This window comes from Protopterus annectens, chromosome 9.part0 (assembly GCF_019279795.1).
Source record: "Protopterus annectens isolate FY-2018-M chromosome 9.part0, PAN1.0, whole genome shotgun sequence".
Lineage (NCBI taxonomy): Eukaryota > Metazoa > Chordata > Ceratodontiformes > Protopteridae > Protopterus > Protopterus annectens.
In genome coordinates, this window is record NC_056743.1 from 703682187 (window position 1) to 703699760 (window position 17574).

The window sequence follows — 17574 nt, forward strand, 5'->3', positions numbered from 1 at the left end:
GTTTCATCTGAATGGTCCATGTTGTAGGGCATTGATAGTTGAGACAGTAAGTTGCAGCAGAAATGCAGTTGGAACTTGTGGCACTAAGCCTAGTATTTCGGGTTGTCAACAACAAGCTGTTGGGTTAGAGTGCTTGCTTGTACTTCTGGCCATAGGGCTTTTTGGTTTAGCTGATGCATACCATCAAACCAAGAAGTTAGCAGATGTGGCTTTTGGCAGTGACACATCCCAGTTTTGGTTGAAGTTTATTTTGGCAATATCATGGAGAATTACCTTTAAGTTTGATTTAGAGGTTATAGCAAATTGTCCTGTGGATTAGGAGGAGATAACAGGACTTTGCAGAAAACTGAGCAAAGGTGAAAAAGCACTGATTTTGACAAATCACATTATTGGAAAGTGGAAAGAACTTTGATGAACTCTTCATGTAGTGGACATAATTTTTTTTGAGGTGGCAGTACCCAGGTACATTTGATTGGTAGAGATCAATTCATTAGCTTAGGTGGAATGACTGCTACAGTTTGACAGATTTGCAGGAGTTGACGGCATACTAATGGATGTAGATGGTTGTTGGATGTCTTGCTTGATAAATATGCATTTCAGTGTTGTGCACCTGAGCCCCTAGATTGGCAGAATAGAATGGGTAGTGAGAGGGGAGAGTTGCTTATATTATAGTAGTGTCATGCTTTTTGCCCTTGAAAGAACTTATGCCAACATGTTGTAAAGTTTGACTTTGTCCAGTATTTGAGCCTTTGATTGAGAAGGAGCAGTGCGGATTGCTTTGGCCATGAAAAAGGGGTCTAGTGTTCCCTCTTCTTCCATTCAAACGTATGCATTTTTGGATCTGATGGGATCTGACATCGGCACTGATCTCTAAGCTTATAGGAAGCGGAGCTCTGACTCTTGGCATACCCATAATTGCATACGCTGTACCTAACCACCAGGTCTCGTTTACCACTCTAAATGTTTCAGATGCGTGGAGAGCTCTCCGTGATTCTAGTTGGATTTCTCTATAGCTGCACTGCATTTCTACCTTGAGAGTTTTCAACTTTTTTTTTTTTTTTTTTTCCCCCTCCAATTGATATTTTTTGTTTACCTAGAATTTTGTTTATTTTAAAAAAAAGTTTGCTTAGAAAGAGTTTAGGCCTTTTTTGCTGTTTTTTTTCTTTAAGTAGTTTAAAATGTATGTATTATGTTTGTTGCTTTATTCGTTAATAGATATTAGTAATTTTGTGCATATTAGTTTTTCTAAGATTGCTAGTGTTTCTGATATGTCAGAATCATCAGGTTTTAAAAAATGATGGGAGTGTGGACTCTTACCTCCTCAGGACCCACACGCCAAATCTGTCTGTCACAGAGTTAATCATGCTGCCTTTAGTGCTAGGTCCATCCAAACCAGAAGGGGCCAATTACTGTTAATGCAGCTCATTCCAACACAGACAGTGGCTCTCCGTTCACCTTTCTGCCCTTCAAAAAAGGAAAGTTGTTGTCCTAGGCTCAGGAGAAAGTAAGAAAGGTTAGAAGAGATGCCGATTTAGGAGATGAGGGACGCCCGGCGGTAGGCTTCAGCAATTACCTTTGTTGAAGGCTTTGCTCAGCTGACGACCGGCACGTCCCTGGAGCCAACCCAGACCCCGACTTCTGTCGAGGGGGAACCAGAATCTGTGGAGCCTCCGACTGGGATCCTGCCTTCGAATACGGTTCCTACAAGACCCAATTTCAGGCCTGCTTCAATGTCTACCCTAGCAAAAAGCAGAAAACCAAGCATACCTCTCCCACTGCAGATGACCTGCCTGAGTAGCAGTCCTTCACTTCTTCCCTGATGCAGGCCTTCAGCACCATCCTCCACCGCTCTGCCTTTGCTCAGTCCTAGGGCTGCTTCAGCCCCCCTCCCCCCACCTCAGGTTAGGGCAGAAGAGCATGATGTATCCTTTCCCTTTTCTGAGAACTCCATATCTTACACCTCCCAAATTGCTTCACCCCAGGAGTGTTACTCTCTCTCCTGATGAGGAATCAGTAGAGGTGGATTCTCACCCCCTGAGGATATCACCAAAATGAAAGACTACTTCAAATGGGATACCCCTCAAATGTGTGATACCCAAAAGAGGTATTTTGAGCTTCTTCGGGTAGACTCCCCCTCTCCTTCTGCTGTTCCACTAGTTCTGCCTGCATACCTGGATGCCTTTAATTCTGCATCTAAATATTCAGACTCAGCCACCTGCCCCCAAGCGACCAGATCGCTTTTACAAGGTGTTGACAAGCAGAAATTCTTAGTCAAACCACCCTTGGCAGATCCAGCAGTGATTGCCACCTATCCGGATAAGCAATCCAGATTCCTTCTCTCTGCCTCACTCCTACCCACTGATGAAGACAGGATATCTATGGGTAGGATTGGTAAGAAGGTGTGCACCTCCTCCAGTTTGGCTTTCAGAGTCATTGACCGTCAGACATATGACTAAATCTGCTCTGGACTTGGTCTCTCAAGCCTCTTCCATGGTGGCCACTATCCCTGACTGCCCCATTAAGGCTGACATCTCCAACAAACTTTCTTTGGCTACACAAGTGGCCAGACACTTGGTTAGATGCAGCTATGATGCTGCAGAAGCATCTGCTCGATGTTCATCGTGCATACAGCTGCAGTCATAACAGATGGGTTCTCCTGCCGTCAGAATTCCAAAGTCTAGGTCCGGCGTCTGTTGTCGTTGCTTCTTCCCTGACGTCAGTGCGACAGGGGTATAAAGGAACCAGCCGACACCATTTTCTTCAGTCTTTCTTGCAGCGCGGTGCCCGAAGCAGAAGCAGTTCGCAAGTGCCGGTCGGCCAGCTCCTGAGATTACAAAACTTTGGAAACCGAAGTCTTCTTAAAAGCTAAGTACCCTGTTGGGGAAACTTTTCTTGCCTCAGACCGATGTCAGACCAAGTTAATAATTGTATTTCTTGTGGGAAGCAAATACCGCATAAGGATTTCAATTCCCTCTGCATACCTTGTTTAGGCCCAGACCACGACGTCTCGGTCTGTCGCTTTTGTGCTACATTCAACAAACGCACTATTAAGCGTCGGGCGGAGTTCGCCCAGCATTATTTTGGGAAAGCATTTAACTATACTATGTCGTCGGATACTCCGACTCCGGTTTTGTCTAAAAACCGCAAAGACAAGGACCGACACACGAGGTCCGCGGCCTCTACCGATACCACGCCAAAGCCGACTACACGTGGTCCGGTTCTCAGCGAGGCACCTACACAGCCCCTGACTACCGACGACCTGTCTTTGACGGTGTCTCCTGTGCCCGAGATTGCAGGCTCCTCGGCCCACACCCCGACTACAGATACCGAAGCCACTCTTGGCGTTGAAATTCAGAATGTGGACAGGTCCACCTCCACTCAAGGTGTCTTCAGACCATCCTCTTCTTTCTCCATCAAGGCTTTCACAAAGTCTAAAGCAACCATGCACTCTAAGAGACCAGCTACACAGGGCCCATCTCCAGGCCCCATGCCTAAGAAACAGATGCTTAAAATGGCTGAGGATTTAATTAGTCTTATCAGAGGTTCTCAGCCCCCTCCGGACCAAAGGCCTAGAGTGGAGGAAGATTCCCCCTCCTCTGATCAGGGCTCCATTATTTCAGAGCACTCTGATGATCAGGAACATTCTTACTCCCCTTTTGAAGACTCTGATGCGGAGGAGTCCATCCCTTCTGTATCCCCCCCTGAGGATTACTCATTTGGGGAAACTTTGCATACCTTAAGGGAACACTTCCACTGGGAAGGCCAGGATTATTCAGATTCCAAGAAAAGGCTCGGAATTTCTCTTGCTTCCTCAGCACAGGCCTCTGGCTATACCTCCTGTCTTGGACATCCTAGATGATGTTTACTCGGAGGCCTGCCTTAACCCAGACTCTCTACCTCCAGCTCCAGTTAAGCCTGACAGGTACTACAGGGTCCCTGACTCACACCAATTTCTATACAAAAGCCATGCTGCTGACCCAGAGACCATCTCACAGGGCCCCAAGGGAGTTAAGGCCTCCATTGCTAAAAATCCATTGCCTTCCAAGAGAGATTACAGATCCTTAGAAAGGTGGGGGAAAAAGGTATATCCCTCGGCTACTTTATCCATGAGGGCCTTAAACTGTCAGTTTCATATGCTAAAATACCAACAGTTTTTGTTATCATAATTGAAAAGTAAAATGTCACAACCTGAACAAACCAGACTTGAAGGAGTTGCAGGATTTGATGCATAGTGCAGAACAAATGGGTAAGCATACCTTACAATGTGGTTTTGATGCTCTAGAGGCCTCATGTAGAGCTGCTGTTACAGCATCAGTCATACGTAGGCATGCCTGGCTCAAGGAACAAGCCTTGCCTGATCATGTCAAAGCTAAATTACTAGACGCTCCTCTTCAAAAGGATGTACTATTTGGTGCTAATGCTGAGGAGATGCTAAGGAAAATGGAGGAAAAGGCTAAATCAATGCAAACTGTGAAAGAATTTCTACAGGTTCAACCCACCACGTTTTAGTAGAAATTGGCCTTCCAAAAACTGGTCCTTTCCTGCCACAGAGACCCCAAAGAGGCAGATACAGGCGCCCGAGGGGCAGAGGACAATCCCAAGGATCGTATAGAGGCAGACAATGGCAAGCTCCTACACAAAGAGGTGGTGAGGACAACTCGCAATCTTTCAGAAAGCAAACCCAGTGACTTTCCCCTTTGCATGCCAACCAGGTCTCAAATGGCAGCCCCCTTAGGAGGAAAGCTGGCATTATTTTCAAAAAATTGGCATATCGTCACAAAGGACAAATGGATCCTGCACATTATAAACAGAGGATACAAATTCCATTTTCATACCCTTCCAAAAATGAGAGGCATGCCAAACCTGCCACACAATCAAAGGGCAGAGGCACAAAGGCAAATTACAGATCTCATAAACATGAAAGCTATTCAAGAGGTACCTACACACGAACAAGGTCAAGGTTTTTATTCCAGGCTATTTCTGGTGCCAAGGAAGGGAAAAGATTGGAGACCTATTTTGGATCTATCTATCCTAAACACATTTCTTCTCGTACCAAAATTCAAGATGCTCACTCTACAGCAACTTCTTCCCATGCTGGGCAAGGAGTCTTGGCTGGTAACATTGGACCTCAAGGAGGCATACCTGCATGTCCCAATCAGGCAAAATTGCAGAAGGTACCTCAGATTTCTTGCAGGTTCAACCCATTATCAATTCTCTGCATTGTCCTTTGGCTTATCTACTGCACCCAGAGTATTCACGAAATGCCTGGCATCAGTAATTGCCTACTGCAGACTTCAAGGGATACAAATATGTCCCTATTGGGACGACTGCCTGATCCAAGCGTACAGCAAGCACATTCTTCTGAAACATCTGGCTTATGTAATAATGTTATTGAACTCTCTGGGATACACAGTCAACAAAAAGAAATCGAGGCTAATACCCTCTCGGAAGATAATTTTCCTGGGTGCCAATTTGGACACAAACACCCAGATGGCCTACCTCACGCCAGAGAAGCAGGGGCAACTAATTCAATACTTCAGAACACTAGCAAATTGCACCAGGCTGACTGCAATGAAAATCCTGCAGGCTCTGGGATTCATGGCATCTTGCATCTTACTAATCCCATGTGCAAAGCTGCATATGAGGAAACTACAATGGTACCTGAAAAACATATGGTCTCAACACAGCCACAGTTTGGAAACAATAATACCACTAATTCCATGTCTGCAAAAGGAAATTCTGTGGTGGGCTCAAGCATGTCAAACAAACACAGGTCTTCCATTCAGCAAGCCTCAAGCAAATCAAGTCATCACAACAGGCGCCTCGGACTACGCCTGGGGGGCGCACATGACAGATCGGTGCATTCAGGGCAAATGGTCCCAAAAAGAAAAGCACCTTCACAGCAATCAAAAAGAAATGCTAGCAGTAATAAATGCTATTATAGCTTTCAAGGACCTTCTACAACCAGGTCAACTATTGATAAGAACGGACAACACCACAGTTATGTGGTACATAAACAAGCAGGGAGGAACACATTCTTACCCCCTATGCAGACTGACCATGTCACTTTGGAACATGGCCATGGACTTACAAATGGAACTACAAGCACAGTACTTGCCAGGCAAGGAAAACACGCTGGCAGACAACCTAAGCAGGAATATGACAGATCCACACGAATGGAAGTTGCATCCAAATGTTTTTACAGAAATAATCCAAGAATGGGGAAGGCCAGACATAGATCTCTTTGCCTCCCACAAAAATCATCAATTGACAAAATTCTGCTCAAGGATCTTCCATCCAAAGGCCTGGAGAGTGGACGCTTTCTCTTTCAGTTGGACATCAATGACAGTGTATGCCTTCCCACCTCTTCCTCTGCTGCCCAAAGTTCTATTGAAGACCAGAGCAGACGGACCAAAGATGATCCTTATTGCTCCAGACTGGCCAAGGCAACACTGGTACCCACTCCTGAGGAGCCTGACGCATTCCCCACCATGGACCCTGCCTCTAATGCCTCCTCTTCTGACTCAGCACAGCTTCAAAACTCTTCACAGTCAGCTAAAAACACTCAATGTAGCCGCATGGAAGATTCCTTAGCATCACAGCAGGCCCTACTCTCCAAGGTAGTGCAGGATGTCATTTTGGAGGCCAGAAGGCCATCAACTAGAAAAGCTTACTCCGCAAAATGGAAACGTTTTTGTGTCTGGAATGAGAAAAAGGGCCAGGACCCTGGAAAACTGAATTTACCTCAAATACTACAATATTTGGCTGAACTGCTAAACAGTGGACTTTCTCCTCCTCCAAAATCCATGCCTCAGCCATTTCTGCAGAATACAACACTGATCCACCTTTATTCTCTCACCCTCTCTGAAGACAGTACCTCAGAGGGGCTAAGAATTTAAGACCCCCAAGGAAACAACCAATACCTGCTTGGGAATCTTAATTTCATTCTGGAAAAACAAACCTTGCCTCCCTTTGAGCCAGCTGCCTCATCAGATTTGCCATGTTTGTCCTGGAAAACCGCTTTCCTTCTGGCTATCACCTCAGCTCGTAGAGTTTCCGAATTACAGACTCTCATGGCTGTCCAGCCTTTTATCATCTTCCATCAGGACAGAGTTTCCTTACGAACCAACCCGTCCTTTATGCCTAAAGTGGTATCCAGGGTAGCTTTAAATCAGGCCATACATTTACCTACTTTTTATCCTAATCCTCAAAACAAAGGCGAGAGATTACTACATTCCTTGGACATCCACAGACAACTGCGTTATTTGGACAGAACAAAGCCTTTCAGAGTATCAGAACAGCTCTTTGTGGCCTATGCGGTAGGAGCTCAAGGAAAGCCAATTTCCAAACAGATAATCTCAAAATGGATAGCCCACTGCATACGCTTTTGCTATTCCTTTCAAGGCAAAACTGTACCTACAGGCATTAGAACTCATTCCACCAGGGCCACAGCCACCTCTGCAGCCTTCCTCAGAGGAGTTCCTACCAAGGATATTTTGGAAGCAGCCACTTGGAGTTCTGTGCATACCTTCTCCAAGCACTACAACCTACCATTATACTCCAAATCTAGAGCAGGCTTTGCCACTGCAGTCTTGCAGGGCATTTTGGCTCCTCCTAGTTCCACCTAGTGCCTACCACCCCTTTCTTAGCTTTGGGATTCTACCCATCTGTTATGACTGCAGCTGTATGCATGATGAACATAGTACAGTTTTGTACCTACCATAAATGTAGATGTTAGAGTGCTAATACAGCTGCAGTCCAGGTTTCCCTCCCTCCTTCCCCTCTTGGGACAGGCCTATAGGCTAGCACATCCTCATACAACCTGATTGGGGTATTCGTTTATGATGTATTTGCTTGCAACTACTGTATTTTGATTATATTGCACTGCATTATTACACAAATGTATGTATTGCCTTCCTTCTGGGGGCACCTGACATCTGGGGCAAGAAAAACTGAAGAAAATGGCGTCTGCTGGTTCCTTTATACCCCTGTCGCACTGACGTCAGTGAAGAAGCGACGACAACCGACGCCGGACCTAGACTTTGGAATCCGGCCGACCGAGGACCCGCCTGACGGCAGGAGAACCCATCTGTTATGACTGTAGCTGTATTAGCACTCGAACATCTACATTTATGGTAGGTACAAAACTGTACTTTCTGCAGCATCTGCTTCAGACCTCAGGAGATGCTCCTGGCTGAGACTTCAAAATCTCCCAGAAGACCAAATCTAAGCTCTTGGATGACCCCCCCCCCCCAGCCACAATTTTCTTTTTGGAAAACAATCTGCAGGCTTTTTTTAAGAATCGGCAAGAAAAAAGTAAAGAATTGCAGGACATAAAACATTTATTGGTGTTTCCCATTCCCAAGTACTACAGAAACTATCCAGCTAAAGCCACCTTTGTAAGGTGAAACTCAGCCCAGGTGGGTACTTCCTCTTCCAGGCCTAGAAGAGGTGCTAGAAGCCCCACCACTTTCAGACCTGCTGCCCTGCATCCTCAACCTAGACAACCTTTTCAGGACAGAGGAGGCCCCAACAGTGTGTGACTGCCTTGCCCCCACCACTCTCAGCACGCCTTTCCCACTGCCTCCCCTTTTGGGAAACCATAACCTCAAACAAATGGGTACTATCCATAATACAAAAAGGATAATGTGAAGTTGTTCTTTCTCGACATTCATTTTTACATATGGGTTCGGAGCCGATCCTCTGCTCCGAGTTGGCCAACTTCAAAGCTCTAGGTCTTAAGACAGCTCGAGGCCAAGTCCCTATCTCATGATGCACCTCGTTTGCTGCTGCAACATATCGGAGGTTTCCTCACAACTCGGGCCAGTATAGTTTTTTCTTGTATAGATATTACTGTATTTTACATCATTGTAGTTTAGCTTTTCTTCATATTTTTCATAACATTTAAATATATATTACCTAGCTCTTTATAGCATTTCAAAGCGTTTTTTTTTTTTTTTTTTTTGGTAGAATATAAGTAATGATAGTAGTTAGGATTTACAGAGCCCGTTTTGTTTTAGGGCTAATTACTGTGTTAATATAGTAGTGTGCTGATTAAGATTTTTCACTGCTTATAATTACACTCTTCTTTATATAGCTCGTGTGTTTTAAGGGCTAATTACAGTTCAATGCTTGTGTATGTTGACGTCTTTGTTCTATCTTAACTTGTGTGTGTAGTTTGATATTTTTCAGCAAACTTTATTGTGTGCCTTTGCAATTATGGCTGATAAGGATAAGAAAAAGCAACCCAAATCTGAGTTTAATGTCCAAAGTGTGGACAAAAAAATGTCTGATAGTAATGTCAGATGTTCTTCATGTTTCACTGTTGCAGTCATTACATTTGGGTAATCTGCCCTCAGTCGGCCTGAATAACAAAGTCTTGGGTCCTGCATTGGTTGCTGTCTCCTCTTCCAAGACGTCAGGTCGTCAGGGGTATAAAACATGCAGCCAACGTCATTTTATTCAGTCTTTCTTGCCACGCGGTGCCCAAAGCAGAAGCAGTTCGCAAGTGTTGGTCGGCCAACTCCTGAAATTTTCGCATTTGAGTTTCAGAACCGAAGTCTTCAAACTAAAGCCAAGTACCCCGTTGGGGAAACTTTTTCTTGCTTCTTACCGATGTCAGTAAAAGTTAGTAATTGCATTACTTGTGGGAAGCAAATACCTCATAAGGATTTTCATTTGTACTGTATTCCTTGCCTAGGCCCAGGTCATAAAGTGCCTTGCTGTCGGTTTTGTGCTAGATTTAACCAACACACTATTAAACGTCTGTATATTTTTGCTTCTAAATATTTTGGATCAAGATTTAATTATCCTGAATTGTTGGTTAGCAATCCGATGACTGGAGTTCACAAAAAACACACAGAAAAAGACAGACCGTTGAGGTCCAAAACCGACTATGAAGCTTCTCCAAAGCCTGTCGCCGGTACTAGACACTTTCGCAGCCCCTGATACCCACTACTTTTGAGTCGCAGGCCTCTACTGAGACCCATTCGGAGTCCGGTATGCCGCAAGATTCCCATGGATGTCTCTCCCTTGGATGGGGCCAGAGCCTCTGAGCAGGCACTGGCTTCTGAGGGTGTTTTCAGGCCTCAACATTTTTATATAAAACAGACGCCAGCAACAAAAACAAGGTCAAAAGCATCTATGTCTAAAAAAAACTGACACATGAGCCGTGTGCTCAGGCCCCTATGCCTAAAAAACAGATTATCAAAATGGCTGAAGACTTAATTACCTTGATCAGCCCCCCCCCCCCCCCCCCCACTAAGAGGCCTAGGCATGGCACTGATTATGAATCCAGATAGGTTTTCATTTCTTCTGATTCCTCTTTTCTATTCCACCCTATGAAGATTCTGATGCAGAAGAATCCATCCCATCTGCATCTCCTCCTGAGGATTACTCTTTTGGCGAGACTTTGCATACTTTAAGGGAACATTTTCACTGGTAGAGTCAGGACTTCTCTGAATCAAAAAAGAGGCTTGGGGATTTCCTCCTTCAGCATAGGCCTTTGGCAGTACCTCCCCTATTAGACATTGTTGATGTGTTTTCGGAATCAAGCATGGCTCCTGATTCCCTACCTCCAGCTCTTAGTCAGCCAGACGTATATTACAGGGTTCCTGACTCCCACAAATTTCTATTCAAAAATCCTGCTACTGATCCTGGGACTATTTCATGGGGTCCCAAGGGTGTAAAGGCCTCTACAGCCAAAAATCCTACCCCCTCTGATAGAGATTCCAGAGCGCTGGATAGATGGGGAAAGAAGGTTTATACGTCTGAAGCCTTGGCAATCAGGGCCTTAAACTGCGTTTCATATGCTTAAATATCAGCAGCATGTTATGGGCTTACTGAAAATGAAAATGATGTTGATTTCTGATTGTGTGGAAAATAGAGTTACAGGGATTATTGCATTCAGCAGAACAGGTTGGAAAGCATACTTTGCAATGTGGGTTTGATTCCTTGGAGGCCTCTTGAAGGGCGGCAGTTGCTGATCTGTGATTAGAAGACATGCCTGGCTCAAGGAGCCAAATCTGCCTGATCATGTTAAAGCTAAATTGTTGGATGCCCCCTTGCAGCATGATATTCTGTTTGGTAATAAGGCAGAAGAGGTTTTAAAAAAAATTGAAGACAAAGCTAAATCTATGCAAACTGTAAAAGATTTCTTGCAAGTGCAGCCACCCAGGTTCAGTAGGCACTGGCCTACTAAAAATTGGTCCTTTCCTGTGTCCAACAGAGCCACTCAAGGCAAATCCAGGCGCTCAAAAGGCTCCAGATACTAATCACAGGGTTCTTACAGGTCAAAGCAATGGGGTGCCTCTACCTCCAACACTGGAGGAAACAAAGCACAACCCTACAGTAAGCAGTCTCAATGACTTTCCTCTACGTTCACCAAGCACTTATCTTTTGGCTGCCCCCTTGGGGGAAAAACTAGCACTTCATGCTCAAAATTGGCAGTTAATTACCCAGGACAAGTGGGTATTTAACATAGTATCCCAGGGGTACAGATTTCATTTCCATACTTTGCCAATTCCAAATGGATGGCAAGATCTGCCACAAAATCAGTGGGCAGAGGCTCAGAAACAAGTTATGTCCCTCATGGATATGGGGGCTATCCAACCGGAACTAGAAAAAGAAAAATTGACAAGGTTTTTATTAAAGACGTTTCCTGGTACCCAGAAAAGACCATGCCTGGCGTCCAGTACTGGACTTATCGATTTTGAACACATTCCTGGACATTCCAAAATTCAAATGCTGACTTTGCAACAGCTACTGCCTATGCTGGGCAGGAACGCTTGGTTAGTGACTATAGACTTAAGAGGCATACCTGCATATCCCAGAAGATATCTCCTCTTCAAGGCAGGTTTTTTGCATTACCAATTCTCTGCACTGCCCTTTGGCTTATCTACTGCGCCCAGGGTCTTTACAAAGTGCCTGGCACCAGTAATTGCATTCTGCAGACAAAGAAGCATTCAAATTTATCCTTATCTGGACAACTGTCTCATTCAAGCAGAGGACAGGGACAGTCTTCTTCATCATCTGGCGTTTGTAAAAAGTCTTCTAGCTTGCATAGGGTATGCCATAAACGAAAAGAAATCACAACTGGTACCCTCTCAAATAATTACATTCCTGGGTGCAAGCTTGAATACAACTGCCCAGGTGGTTTACCTTGCGCCAGAAAAACAAAAAGGCAACTGACAACATTCTCCAAACAAATGGCAACAAAAACCCAGTTATCTGCAAGACAAATTCTGCAGGCTTTGGGGTTCATGGCATTCTACTAATTCCATATGCAAGACTGCATATGAGGAAACTTCAATGGTACCTAAACAGTTTATGGAGTCAACATGGTCACAGTCTGGAAACAATGATTCCTCTCATTCCCTGCCTACAACAAGAATTTCTTTGGTGGGCAGAGGCATGTCACCAAAACAAAGGATTGTCATTCACTCTACCCCCTGACACCCAAACCCTAACTACAGATGCATCAGCCTATGCTTGGAGGGCCCACCTGGCGGGGAGATGCATTCAGGTCAAATGGAGCCCAAACCAAATGCATCTGCATATCAACCAGAAAGAGATGCTAGCTGTTCAGATTGCTCTGACAGCCTTCAAGGACTTGCTTCATCCAGGACAACTACTGATAAAGACGGACAACACCACAGTTATGTGGTACATAAGCAGGGGGATACACATTCCTACCCACTTTGCAGACTAGCCATGGCCTTGTGGAACACAGCCTTGACTTACCAAATACATCTTCAAGCTCAGTTCCTGCCAGGAAGACAAAATGCTCTGGCAGACTACCTAAGCAGAAGTCTTATGGACCCGCACAAATGGAAACTGGATCCACAAATCTTCAGCATGTTAACACAGAAATGGGGGAGCCCAGACATAGATCTGTTTACCTCTCCCCAAAATTATCAGTTGGACAAATTCTGCACAAGAACTCATCACAAAAAAGCATGGAAAGTGGATGCAGTTTCCTTCAGCTGGAAAAAACCTATCAGTCAATGCCTTCCCCCTCTGCCTCTACAAGGTCTTACTAAAAGTCAGACAGGAAAAACCAAAAATGATTCTAGTTGCTCCAGACTGGCCTCACCAGCACTGGTACCCACTTCTGAGGAATAAGTCTCAACTTCCTCCATTGTACTTGCCTCAAATACCTCATCTACTGTCTCAGCAGAACAATCAAATTCTGCACACTCCGCTCCAAACTCTGAGTCTTGCAGCATGGCTGATCAATTAATTATTCAAACACCACCTCTCAGTAAATTTGTGATGGATGTCATTTTGGAAGCCAGAAGGCCTAGTACTAGAAAATTTTATGCTGATGGAAGAGATTCTGTGCTTGGAACCAAGCACAAGGTACAGACACAGCAAAGCCCCAATATTCCTCAGATTTCTCAGTATTTGACTGAGATGCTTGACAATGGCCTGTCTTTTTTTCAATAAAAATCCATGCCTGTGCCATCTCGCTCATTACAACACGAGAGTCTCCCCTCTTTTCTCATCCTCTGCTTAAACAGTATCTTAGAGGGGCCAAAAATTTAAGGCTTCCCAGAAGATCACCAACTCCTGCATGGGGCCTCAATTTTGTGCTGGAATAACTCACCCTGCCTCCTTTTTAACCAGCAGCTACTGCGGTTATAAAATTTCTGTCTTGGAAAACAGCTTTTCTCTTGGCAGTCACTTCAGCAAGAAGGGTTTCAATATTACAGGCTCTCATGGCAGTGGAGCCTTTTATTACATTTTACCCGTACAAGGTGTCCCTCAGAATCAATCCTTCTTTTATGCCTAAGGTGGTATCCAGTGTGGCTCTTAACCAGACCATTCACCTGCCAACATTTTACCCAAATCCGCAGAACAAGGGGGAGTGGATTCTGCATTCATTGAACGTACGCAGACAACTAAGATTCTACTTAAACAGGACCAAATCTCTAAAAGTCTGAGCAACTACTGGTAGCATTTGTTGCAGGGTCAGAGGGGAAGGCTATATCAAAGATTTATTTCTTAGTGGATAAGCCACTGCATTCATTTTTGCTACTTGCACCATGGTAAACCTGTGCCCAAGGGGATCAGATCACATTCCACCAGGGCTGACTCTACTTCAGCAGCTTTTCTCAGAGGAGTTCCAACCAAAGACATGCTAGAAGCTGCTACTTGGAGCTCTGTTCATACCTTCACAAAGCATTCTCATTTGCCTCTCTTCTCCAAATCCAGGGCAGGCTTTGCCACTGCAGTTCTGCAGGGCCTTATAGCTGCTCCTAATGCTGGTTTAGTTCCATCCTCCCATCCATAGCTTTGGGATTCTACGCAAATGTAATGACTGCAGCAGTGAAACACGAAGAACATAGTACAGTTGTGTACACTTACCATAAATGTAGATGTTAGTGTATTCACTGTTGCAGTCCAGGTTACCCACCCGCCATCCCCCTTTCTATACCTTTTCTTTCCTTCACTATATACTAAAGCCTTTGTGGTGTGTTTGCTTTTAGATGAAGGTAAAGTTTATGTTGCTAAAAGTGCATTTTATATATATTTCTGTTTATTTATATATACATATATTTTTGCTCCCCATTTTGGGGGGCACTTGACATCTGGGGCAAGACAAACTGAATAAAATGGTGTTGGCTGCATGTTTTATACCCCTGACGTCGTGGAAGAGGAGACCGCAACCGACGCAGGACCCAAGACTGTTGTTCAGGCCGACCTGCCAGCAGGTTACCCAAATGTAATGACTGCAACAGTGAATACACTCGATCATCTACATTTATGGTAAGTGTGCACAACTGTACTTTTAGTGTACTGCCACCTATGTGGTAATTCACAGGTACATGTTTTTTCCTAAAGGGGATAATTATACATTTCTTGGTATTGAGCTTGAGCCCCTGGCTGTGGCACCAAGCATCTGTTTCTGTAAGGCCCTTTTGTAGAATATCCACATCATTTGGGGATTCAGTAGTGGCTTTTAGTTTGCAGTCCTCTGCGAACTTGTAGTCTGAGTCCCTTAGTGTCTGCTTGTACTTTGGATAAGTAGATGCCAAACTATTGTCCCAGGACTGAACCTTGAGGTTCTCCACTTGTCACTTACTGGAGCTGGAGTCTGCTACTTTTACAGTGTGGGATGTTGTTAGTGTTTCACTCTTGCAGTCATCACATTTGGGTTATTTGCCTGCAGGTAGCCCTCAGTTGGCCTGAATACCACAGTCTTAGGATTTCTGCATTGGATGCTGTCGCTTCTTCCAGGTCAGGTCGTCAGGGGTATAAAACATGCACCCGATGCCATTAGATCAGCTTTTCTTACCGTGCAGTGTTCAAAGTAGAAGCAGTTCGCAAGTGCCGGTCGGCCGCCTCCTGAAATTTTCGAGTTTCAGACCTCAAGTCTTCTAAAAGATAAGTACCCCAATGGGGATCCTTTTTTCTTGCTCTAACCGATGTCAGAAAAAGCCAATTGCCTTGCCTGTGGAAGGCAAATACCTCAGAGATTTTCATTCTTACTACATCACCTGTTTAGACCCAAACCACAATGATCCTTGCTGTTGGTTTTGTGCCTTGTTCAACACCTGAACTATTCGTCGTCTGACTATTTTTGTCGCTAAATTCTTTCGATCTTTCTCTGTATTCCAAAATGGCTTCGATAAGCCATCTGACTACCGATCTTCTGAAAAAACTTAAGGATAAAGACGGACCGCATAGGTCCAAAACTGCCGATGATGCTTCTGTTAAGCTAATCGCCAGTCCGCCAGTACTCTGGTGCTTTAGCAGCCCCTGATGCCCACTTCTGCAGATTCGCAGGCCTCTACTGAGACCCGCTCTGAATCCGGTATGCCTCGAGATTCTTCTTTGACTATGGAACCTGCGGATGTCTCTACCTTATATGGGTTCGGAGCCGCTGTGCAGGCACCGGCTTTTGAGGAAGTATTCAGGCCTGTCAGTTTTCATATTAAACAGACTACTTCATTTCAAACCAAAAGTACTGAGATGTTCTTCGTCTCACATTGCTGCAGTCATAACCTGTGGGTAGTCCGCTGTCCTCGGTCGGCCCGAATACCAAAGTGTTAGGCTGGCGTCGGTCATGGTCGCTCAGAGCTGACGTCAGTACGCAGTAGTACTTAAGCGCATGACCGACGCCATATCCTCAGTCTTTCTTGCCGCTTGGTCAGAAGCAGAAGCAGCGTTTGCAAGTGCCGTTCGGCGTCCTGAAATTTTCGTTTTTCGAGTTTCAGACCGAAGACCAAGTTGGGCTAAGTACCCCGTTGGGGAATATTTTTGTCTTTTCTTGCCTCAGTTAATCCGGATGTCAGAAAAAGTTAATAATTGTATTTCTTGTGGGAAACAGATACCTCATAGGGACTATCACTCTCTGTATTCCTTGCTTGGGGCCTGAGCACGCGTAGTCGGGTGTCGCTTTGCGCTAGATTTAATAAGCGCACCATTAAGCAGATTAGACTGTGCTAGGCTTGTTTTCGTGGCGGTGTAACTACAACATGCCGTCGGATCCTCCGACGCCCGCTACCGCAAAAAAGCGAAAAGATAAATCGTTAGTCTAAACAGGATGAGTCGTCCATTGCGGACGCCGGTTCTATGGAAACTACGGTTGAATCTGTGGATCCAGCCGAGGTCTCTGCTGAATCACAGGGGGAACCTTTAATTTTACAGGAATTGGCCTCTCAGGAGTTAGGTCAGGCCAAGGGGGCTTCTCAAGTTTCTGTAGTTCCATCCTTACAAAAGGTTATTAGGCCTTCTACTTCTGTTACTAAAGGCCCTGCTAAAGGTAGACCTGGTCTTTCTGGTACAGGCATCAGCCCTAGTTCTTCGGGCTCTGTTTCTAAAAAACATATGTTGAAAATGGCAGAGGATTTGATTACTTTAATCAGGGGTTCTTTGCCCCCTCCAGAAAAGAGGCCTAGAGTGGAGACAGATGTGGAGGGATTGGAGCATTCATCAGATTACTCTGAGTCTTCAGCTGAGGACATTCAGGATTTTCCTCCCTATTCTGATTCGGATGCAGAGGATTCCTGTCCTTCTGCTTCTCCTCCAGAGGATTTTTCCTTTTCTGAAACCCTGCACTCCATGAGGGAGCATTTCAAGTGGGAAGGTCAGGATTTTTCAGATTCTCGTAAGAGGCTTAGGGAATTTTTGTTTTTGCCACAGCATAGACCTTTGGCTATTCCCCCTGTTTTAGATGTTGTTCAGGATGTTTTTTCTGAAGCTTCCCTTAATCCTGATTCTTTACCCCCTGCCCCTGTCAAGCCAGACGGGTATTAGAGTTCCAGAGGCTCATAAATGTTTGTATAAGAGTCCTAGAGCTGACCCGGAAACTATTAGTCAAGGACCTAAGGGTGTCAGGGCTTCTGTAGTTAAGAATCCAGTACCTCAGGATAAAGATTCTAGAGCTTTGGATAGGTGGGGTAAAAAAGTGTATACCTCATCCACACTAGCTATGAGGGCTTTAAATTGCCAGTTTCATATGCTGAAGTATCAGAACTTTCTGTTAGGTCAGTTGAACTCTAAGGTAGATGCTTTAGCTGAGGGTATAGAGTGTACGGAATTGCAGGACTTAGTTCATGCCTCAGATCA

At 44.8% G+C, this 17574-nt stretch overlaps 1 protein-coding gene across 4 annotated transcripts in view; it reads left to right on the top strand.

The window, feature by feature from the left end:
* Window positions 1-17574, top strand: part of BRD2 (bromodomain containing 2) — a 1415611-nt gene that overhangs the window by 774434 nt on the left and 623603 nt on the right. The window lies entirely within an intron of this gene.